Here is a 10,000-nt window from a genome sequence, read left to right as displayed (position 1 = left end):
ATTACAAACAATATATTTCATAACAATCAGCTTTGTTAAGTAACAAAATCATTAATACCCTATACATCGTCCCTTGAATAATAGTGTCACTATTCTCCTTTATTCTCATTTTTGTTTTTGGTAAGCCTTGTTCATCCCTATCTCTACAAAAAAAGAAAAAAAAAAATAGAGAAACATCTGGACGCTAGGGATAAGTTTCACCCATAAATAACACCCAAATAACATAGTGCTTAGTCCTTAGAAATGGTCGAGTATCTTTTCCAGTTTGTTACAAATTGTATTTTTTGAAATGCATAGGGATTTGCTTGTTTATGCTAGAGTAGGATAGGAAGGAGATGAAAGCTGTTGTCTAGTCTTTATTTAATGAAGCTTGTAAAAGGAGAGAGAGAGAGAGAGAGAGAGAGAGAGAGAGAGAGAGAGAGAGAGAGAGAGAGAGAGAGAGAGGGAGAGAGAGAGATGAAATACGATGGAATGACGAGAAAAGAGAATTGTGCAGGTATACCCTGTAATAAAATGACTACAGACAGACATAATTTGTAGAACATGTCTAGGACCTTTGTTCTGCAACTACTGATGATGATGGAAGCGATATATATATATATATATATATATATATATATATATATATATATATATATATATATATATATATATATATATATATATATATATACATATATATATATATATATATATATATATATATATATATATATTTATATATATATATATATATATATATATATATATATATATATATATATAGAAATGGGTATATATACAGTATATATATATATATATATATATAGAAATGGGTATATATACAGTATTTATATATACACACACACACACACATATATATATATATATATATATATATATATATATATATATATATATATAGATATATATATATAGAAATGGGTATATATACAGTATTTATATACACAAACACACACACACACATATATATATATATATATATATATATATATATATATATATATATATATATATATATATATTTATATATATGAATACTGAATATATACCCAATTATATGCATATATATATATATATATATATATATATATATATATATATATATATATATATATATATATACATATATATACATATATATACATATAAATGGGTATATATACAGTATATTATATATATATATATATATATATATATATATATATATATATATATAAATATATATATATATATATATATATATATATATATATATATATATATATAGATATAGATATATATATATATATATAGATATATATATATATATATATATATATATATATATATATATATATATATATATATATATATATATATGTGTGTGTGTGTGTGTGTGTGTGTTTGTGTGTGTGTGTGTGTGTATACAAAGAGAGAGAGAGAGAGAGAGAGAGAGAGAGAGAGAGTATATATCCATATGGACTGATTAATTGTCCGAATATTTGTAAATAGAATTCCTTATATACATACATATGGATATATAAATATACATACACAAACATATATACAAATACAGTATATATATATATGTATATATATATATATATATATATATATATATATATATATATAATATATATATATATATATATATATATATATAAATCTATTTATACATCTACATATTTAACGATGCACTTCCCCCAAATTTCGGGGGGAGCTGTAATCTAACAAGGGAACAAAAGAGGACCTTTTCTCTATCCGCTCCTCCCATCCTGACGAGGGATTCAGTCGAATTTGGCTGGGTACTTCTAGGGTGCTATATCCACCACCCCCCGTTATTCACCTCAAATGAAGTTTCTTATGCTGAATCCCCTACAACTGCTACCTCCGCTGTCACAAAGGGGATCGAAGAAAGCAGCTTGGCCTACAAGAACTGCGTCACAATCGCTTGCATTCAGTCCTATACCTACCACGCTCTCTTTTCTATCTCACATTTATCTTGCTATCACTCAGAGCTTTTTTGCTCCATCCATCCACCGAACCTTGGCCTTCCTCTTGTATTTCTAACATCAACTCTTGCATTCATCAACTTATTTAGCAAACAGCAGTTTTCCATTCTCTCAACATGCCCAAACCACCTCAACACATTCATATCCACTCTAGCTGCTATATAATTTTTTTACACCCGTTCTTACCTTCACCACTTTGTTCCTAATCTATCTACTCGTGATACACCAGACTTACTCCTCAGATACTTCACCTCAAACACATTCAATTTCTGGTTCTCTGTCGCTTTCCTTCCCCACAACTCCGATCTATACATCAAAGTTGATGCAGTATTTTTTTTCATATAGAACTCTCTTTACATTCATGCCCAACCCTCTATTCTTTACCACTCCCTTCACTGCCCCCAACCCTTTGCATCCTTCATTCGCTATCTAACGTACATCTGCTTCCACTCCACTGTTTGCTGCAACAACAGACCCTCAGTACTTAAATTGATCTACTTCTCAAGTAACTCTCCATTCAACATGACATTCAAGCTCGCACCACCCTCCCTTCTCATACATCTCATAACCTTAATGTTATCCACATTAACTCTTGACTTCCTTCTCTCATTTAGCTTTCCAAACTCTGTCCACTAATCGATCAAGGTTCTCTTCCACGTCTGCAACCAGTACAGTATCATCCACAAACAACATGACCATTCTCGTCTATCAGTTTCCATCCTCGTCCAAGCACTCGAGCATTCACCTCTCTCACCGCTCTATCAACAAAAAAATTGAACAACCATGGCGACAGCACACATCCCCGTCTCTGCCCCAATTCTCACTGGAAAAATAAGGCAATTATCAACGTTTCTCTTGATTTGAGATCAATATTTTTTTAATTTTATTGTATCTAAGGTAGGCGATTTAATGGTTATCAGAACTCAATTCTGATAACCAAATAAAAAAAGTTTTGAAGTTGGAGTAGGAATTGATTTGATTATTCCAAACATATAAAATTATGAAAGAAATATTGAGTTTGGAATTTTTATTGATCATATCGCAATAGGTAAATATATAGGAATTGGTAATTTTGGCTACATTTCAATAGAAACATTCTATTGCGTAAAATCTCATTTTAACATACCAGAGATCTATCTTTTATTTAAAGGCAAGGGTAAGCATGAATAACGATATGTTTGAATGAATTACATCTAATGGATCACTTTAGTAACTGAGGTAGAATTGTGTTCTCATATTGGCCGAACTGGGATTCCATATCCCAGTGGATTTTGATAAGATGGAAATAGCAATGTTGAAGGTTATGCAATGCTGGTGTTTTATCAGATATGAGACTTAAGTTTATGCATCTCTCTCTCTGTATATATATATATATATATATATTATATATATATATATATATATATATATATATATATATATATATATATATATATATATATTATATATATATATATATATATATTATATATATATATATATATGTATGTATATACATACAGAAATACATACTGTACATACACACATACATTCATGCATATAAAAACATATATTTTTATCTATCTATCTATCTATCTCTTTATTCATCTACTATTTATTTATCTATCTATATAAAACCATACATTTACATATAATTTTTGTTTAAATAAATAATTTCAATTCGTTGAGGAAGTAAACATATAAATGCGTGCGTAAGATACATTGATTTTATGTATACATGAGTTATGAAAAAAGTAGATAAATCATAATAGATAAAATTGAATCTATTATAAAAAAGATTCAAATATACAGAAAAATAACATGACTGATAGAAACTGAATATTTGATAAGTTAGTGAAGTAAAATAGTTAAAAATAATAGAGCTGTAGGACTTAGAAGAAATTCACCTGATTGATTTGCTATAAACTGTAAAATTATATGAATAAAAGAACATTTTTTTTTTACCAAATGGTTCATTATTTTCTTTTTTATTACCCTCTCATACACTTTCATAATATTTGATGTTAGACTAACAGGTCTATAATTGCTTGCCTCTAGTCTTGATCCACTTTTAAAGATAGGGGTTATATAAGCTAGTTTATGTTTAACATATATCTTGCTCATATCTACACTTTGTCTTAGCAGTATTGCAAGCGGCTTTACGATAGTGTTTGCCGTTTTTTTCAACAAAATCACTGAAACTCCATCTGTTTCCGGCTGCTGATCCATTTTTAATTTCGTTTATAGCCTTGACAATATCTGCTTCATTAATATCTATAACCGTTAGATATTCAACATTTTCTTCTCTCACTTCTGTTTCATTATTCTCATTCGCAATTCTTGGTGTGAACTCACTCTTATATTTTTCTGCTAATATATTGCATATTTCCTTTTTTTTATTCGTTAGCCGTCCTTCAATTCTTAGAGGGCCTATTTCTAATCTCCCTTTATTCATCTTTTTTGCATAGGAGTAAAGTACTTTGGGGTTTCTTTTTATATTTTGAAGTGTCCTTTCTTCTAAGTCCCTTTTTTCATTTTCTTTCGACTGTATAATCTTTTGTTCTGCATTTTCTATCTTACATTTTATTTCCCTCATTTTCCACACATTTTTTTCTTTTGCAAGATTTTTCTTCCACTTTCTAATTTTCTGAAATAAGATCTTTCTGTCTCTTGGTATGCACGTCCTTGTTTATTGTTTTTTTTTCGGTACATATTTTTCAACAATTTTCTCCAGTATTTTGTACAGTATGTCCGTATTTACCTGTATATTATCCCTTACAAATACAATTTTCAATTCTTTATTCAGTTTTTCATTTATTTCTGACCATTTATATCTTACTGTAAAAATTATATTTTCCATATCCTTCCCAAAGTTTTGTGCTTTTATTAATTCTGCAATCACTTGCTTTGGAATGGACTATCAATTCTATGACATTGTGGTCTGAAATTCCCGTGTTATACACCATTATTTCTTAACATAATTCATCTCATTCACAAATACTAGATCTAGGACATTTTCCTTTTTTTGTTGGAATATGGTTTATTTGTTGCATATTATGTTCTAATAGCATATCTTGAAGCTTTTCAAATTGCCTCTTATCTTCTGCGCTACTATTACTCTCTCTTTATATGTATACATACAACCACTTTCTTCTATCCGTTCTTTCCAATCCACGAAAGGAAAGTTAAAATCTCCTGAGAGGAGTATATTCCAGTCTTTATGGTTTCTACATATATCATCTATTTTTTCTATTATTATGTCAAACTCCTTAGTGTTTGGGGGTCTGTAAACTACAATATTCACCAGTTTTTCAGATTCAAATTCTACCGCAATCAATTCACATTCTGTGTTGCTCTATTTTTCACAGACTTTTCCTTGATTTATGTCTCTTTCATAAATTTCGGTTCCCCCTTGATTCCTATTTTTTTCTGTCTGATATATAGGTTTGGAAACCCTTTATCTGGTCATCACTGCCAGTCTCTTGGGAATACCATGTTTCACTCATATTTATTATATCTATTTTTTTCAATTTGGGTTAGTTCTTCTAAGATCTCTATTTTCCTTTTAGAGTTACTCGTGACTAAACCCTGTGCATTCATCACTATTACGGTTTGTGTTTCATCCCCATTATTTATTATTGGTAATAATATGGATTCTCCAATGCTTCCTTCCTGTTCTGATATGATGTTCTTTTCTTTATTTCCCGGAATTCTGCTATTAAAAAATCCAACTTTTCTATTATATTTGCTCTTTCGCCTTCATATTTATTTTTGTGTGTATTCCTACAATTATCCCCATATCTGCATCAACCCCTGGCATTATAGATGCATTCTTTGTAGTTGGGCTCTAAATGTGCATATTTGGGTTGAAAGGCCTCATATCTTGGGGCTCTTGGTTCATAGCGTGGTATATACACGGCCTGCCTTTTTGTTTCTTTTTTGTTTCTTTTTTGCTTTCATTTTTCTTTTCAGTTTGCTGAGTTTTCTTACTTTCATTCATGGTTGCAGGATGCATATATCGTAATTTTTTGTTGAAACTGCATCCTTTTCCTTCTTTTAGGTTTTTGCATATTTTTGGATGGAGATCTCTGCATTCGTCTCCATATCCGTCTAAATACGCATATTTGCCATATATTTCATAATTATGGCATATCTTTGGATGCTTGTAGTAGCATCTTTCGCCAAATCTGCAATTCCTCTTTTCAGCATATTGCAGACTATATCCTTCTTTTTTTTTCCTTGTTCTTGCTCTTCCCTAAAATTATGTAGGTCCGGGTAGAGTCTCTTGGGTCTATTATTTGTTTCCATCTGGTAATTTTTCTCTTCATAAGTATGTTTTTGGATGACATCATAAGTTATATCAATGATTTCCTCTGCATCCTTACACTTATCCTGTTCATCGTTCTCTTCTTTTTCTTCTTCTTTTTCTGTTTCTTCTTCTTCCTCTTCTTTATCTTCAACTATTTGCAGATTTAGTCTCGACTTAATTAAGCATGTTGAGCAGAATACCTTTGTGTCTTTGTTTTTTATTTTTTGCTGTATTTCAGCACATGTGGAGTGTGTTGGAACATGACAGGCATCTCATTTTCTAATCAATTGTTGAGGATTATTAATGGAATACCATATCTTACATGTATTACACCAGAGAGAGAGAGGAGAGAGAGAGAGAGAGAGAGAGAGGAGAGAGGAGAGAGAGAGAGAGAGAGAGAGAGGAGAGAGAGAGAGAGAGAGAGAGCTTTTTTCGTTCTTTATGTAATATTGGCATGCTGTCTTAATATAATGAAAACATAAGAGGAGACCGATTTCATAATACCCTACAATCAATATCCAAGTTATCTGGAATAGGTAATCAAGACAAGCTTAGATGCCACCGGAATCTTCATTAGGACAAATCTTTGTTCGTATTGAGCATATGATGTAACCTCGTAATGGTCTGTTCCTTTATCTGATTACCCTCAGGCCAGATTACGTGCATAAGATTAGCCATTGATAGATATATTGTTCATATAGATTATGGAACTTCTCTGGGAGGATGTGTGAGTAATTATTTGGGTTTTGATACGAAATGTGATATGGCTGTATATGATATGATTGCATATTATTTTCAGGGAACCAACGGTAAATGGAGAAGAAATATCTTGTGATAGTTTTGCCAATTTACCAGTAAATTGTTTAATGTTGCATGATATAAATATGTTTAAGAAATGATCATAGAATTTTATGATCATACAAAGGATTATGCAGTTATATAAGGAAGAGTAAGTGGTTTAGTTAATGAATAAGAGGGGAAAAATTTACTAACAGGAATCAGTCGGGAGGGTTTTTGTCAGGAAACAGGTGGTCCGAGGACTGAATCTATCGCAAAATATTATTTGCAAGGAATGGTAAGTGTGTTACGAAAATATATCAAAATTAGGAAAGTACAATAAGAAAATAACGATGCCATATTCTGTCCTTCTGTTTACTAGACCGACTTGTTGGAGAGAACCTATAATCAATGTCTCATTATTAGGTGAATGATGTCACTTAGGCTTTACGATGTGATGATCCCTACTTCAAACTCTATTCAGGGTTTAATAGTTTACCATTGAAAATACAACGTTACCGTCCATGTAAGTGTAAAACAAGGCCAAGCTAGGGAAGGCAGGACATCGGGACATCTGTTAAAGTATAAGCCATCACATCCTAGATCCTCCAGGTCTTAACGTTGATGTTAAAAATTATTATTTAGTTTTTAGGACATTAAACAATAGTATGAAAATATATCCCATTACCCCATCGCTCAAAAGTGATTTAAAAGTTCAGGTAACTGAAAATAGCAGACAATGAAATCTCTCTGAATGTTTTATTGGAAGAGAAGAAAATATATGTCACGCTTTAAAAAAACCCTTCCGGCAAAAGAACAAAAAACAAAAGAAGTTGGAATCCTACTCAGAGTACAATGTATTTCGGAAATATCTTCAGTTTCAGTTTGAGAACGCATTTTGGATGAGGAGACTCCGAGAGGGGACGAACTGAAGAGAGGAAGTTTGCGAGATATATTCCTGTGAGATGAAGAGGAAAATTTCTCTTTACAGCTCATTCCTCTTGCTGAAAATAGAAAACATCCTCTTGCATTTTCATGCAGCGATGATGACCTTTCCAATGGTGGTATATATTTCCCAGGATGAGTCGTCTAGCTTTGATGAATTTCTAAAAGAATTTGAATTTATTCTCCTTAAATATGATTGGCTTCCTTCAAATTTATATTGTAGATTTTTATCAAAATATAATGTAAAATCTTAAATATTTATTTATGAAGTATTATTATTATTATTATTATTATTATTATTATTATTATTATTATTATTATTATTATTATTATTATTATTATTATTATTATTATTATTATTAAACAAATAGGGTGAAAACAAATGCTAAATAATTTAAAGTAAGAAATATATTGTACCGTAAAGGATGCTGAATTCTATAAAGGGGCTTATTCAACAAAAAGTAAACACAAAAAAGGGGTGATGGGGTAGATCTCTCTCTCTCTCTCTCTCTCTCTCTCTCTCTCTCTCTCTCTCTCTCTCTCTCTCTCTCTCTCATTCAGATAAGGAGTAGAAATATATGTCGTCATCAGCATTTATTCACATTTAAGTTTGTATCATTATAATCACATCTCCTCTCTCTCTCTCTCTCTTCTCTCCTCTCTTCTCTCTCTCTCTCTCTCTCTCCTCTCTCTCTCTCTCTCTCTCTCTCTCTCCTCTCTCTCTCTCTCTCTCAACAACCAAATAGCAACACTGTTGGCTAAATGTAAAGCAAAAATGGGAATGTTATTCAAACACTTTAAAACAAGGAAGCTGAACACATGATTATGCTTTACAAAACTTATGTACGTAGTACACTCGAGTACTGCAATGTGATATGGTACCCACACTACCAAAAGGATATTGCGCAAATAGAGAGTGTACAAAGGTCCTATACTACTAGAATAGAAGAAGTTAAGGACCTTGACTACTGGGAAAGACTGCAATTTTTAAAACTATATAGTCTAGAAAGGAGAAGAGAACGCTGCATGATAATACAAGCATGGAAGCCAATAGAGGGAAATACTGAAAACATCATGGAGCTAAAAATATCAGAAAGAGCAAGCCGAGGTAGATTAATAGTGCCAAAAAATATACCAGGTAAACTAAGAAAGGCGCACTGGACATTAATCCACTACGCACCAGCATCGATAATGCAGCGACTATTTAATGTGCTGCCAGCTCATCTAAGAAATATGTCAGGAGTGAGCGTAGATGTGTTTAAAAATAAGCTCGATAAATACCTAAGATGCATCCTAGACCATCCAAGACTGGAAGATGCAAAATACACCGGAAGATGCATTAGCAACTCTCTGGTGGATATACGAGGTGCCTCACACTGAGGGACCTGGGGGAACCCAAACAAAAAATAAGGCAATAAGGTAAGGCTGTCTCTCTCTGTATGCATGTTAAATGAGTGAACAGTACTGTTTCATCGGTTACTAAAATAAAATTATGATATCCAAAGTTTTAAAAACGAGAAACTCAACGGACAATGCTACCCATAGTTTAATTATCCACCTGTCCACCTTTTCACACACAAATATACAACAGAAATGCATGGAGAGAAACTAATGTACTGTATGTATGGAAAATCAAAATGAAAGTTCCAGTATTTAGGGAGAGAGAGAGAGAGAGAGAGAGAGAGAGAGAGAGAGAGAGAGAGAGAGAGAGAGGAGAGGAGAGAGAGAGAGAGAGAGAGAGAAAGCAATCCCAGAGTTCATTTATTCATTTCTGTTAAAAACCCTATACTTCTCTCTCTCTCTCTCTCTCTCTCTCTCTCTCTCTCTCTCTCTCTCTCTCTCTCTCTCTCTCTCTCTGTTTGGGTAGTTTGTAGCGCTACGGCCAAGCGTCCTAATTTGCTTATTATCGCTCCGACTGTTATCTTGTATAGAATAAAAACGTTTGGAAATGGTCATACGGATCTTAAATATGTGCTTAATCGCACACTTTTATGGT

This window comes from Palaemon carinicauda, chromosome 14 (assembly GCF_036898095.1).
Source record: "Palaemon carinicauda isolate YSFRI2023 chromosome 14, ASM3689809v2, whole genome shotgun sequence".
Lineage (NCBI taxonomy): Eukaryota > Metazoa > Arthropoda > Malacostraca > Decapoda > Palaemonidae > Palaemon > Palaemon carinicauda.
Note: the sequence above shows the minus strand (reverse complement) of the source record.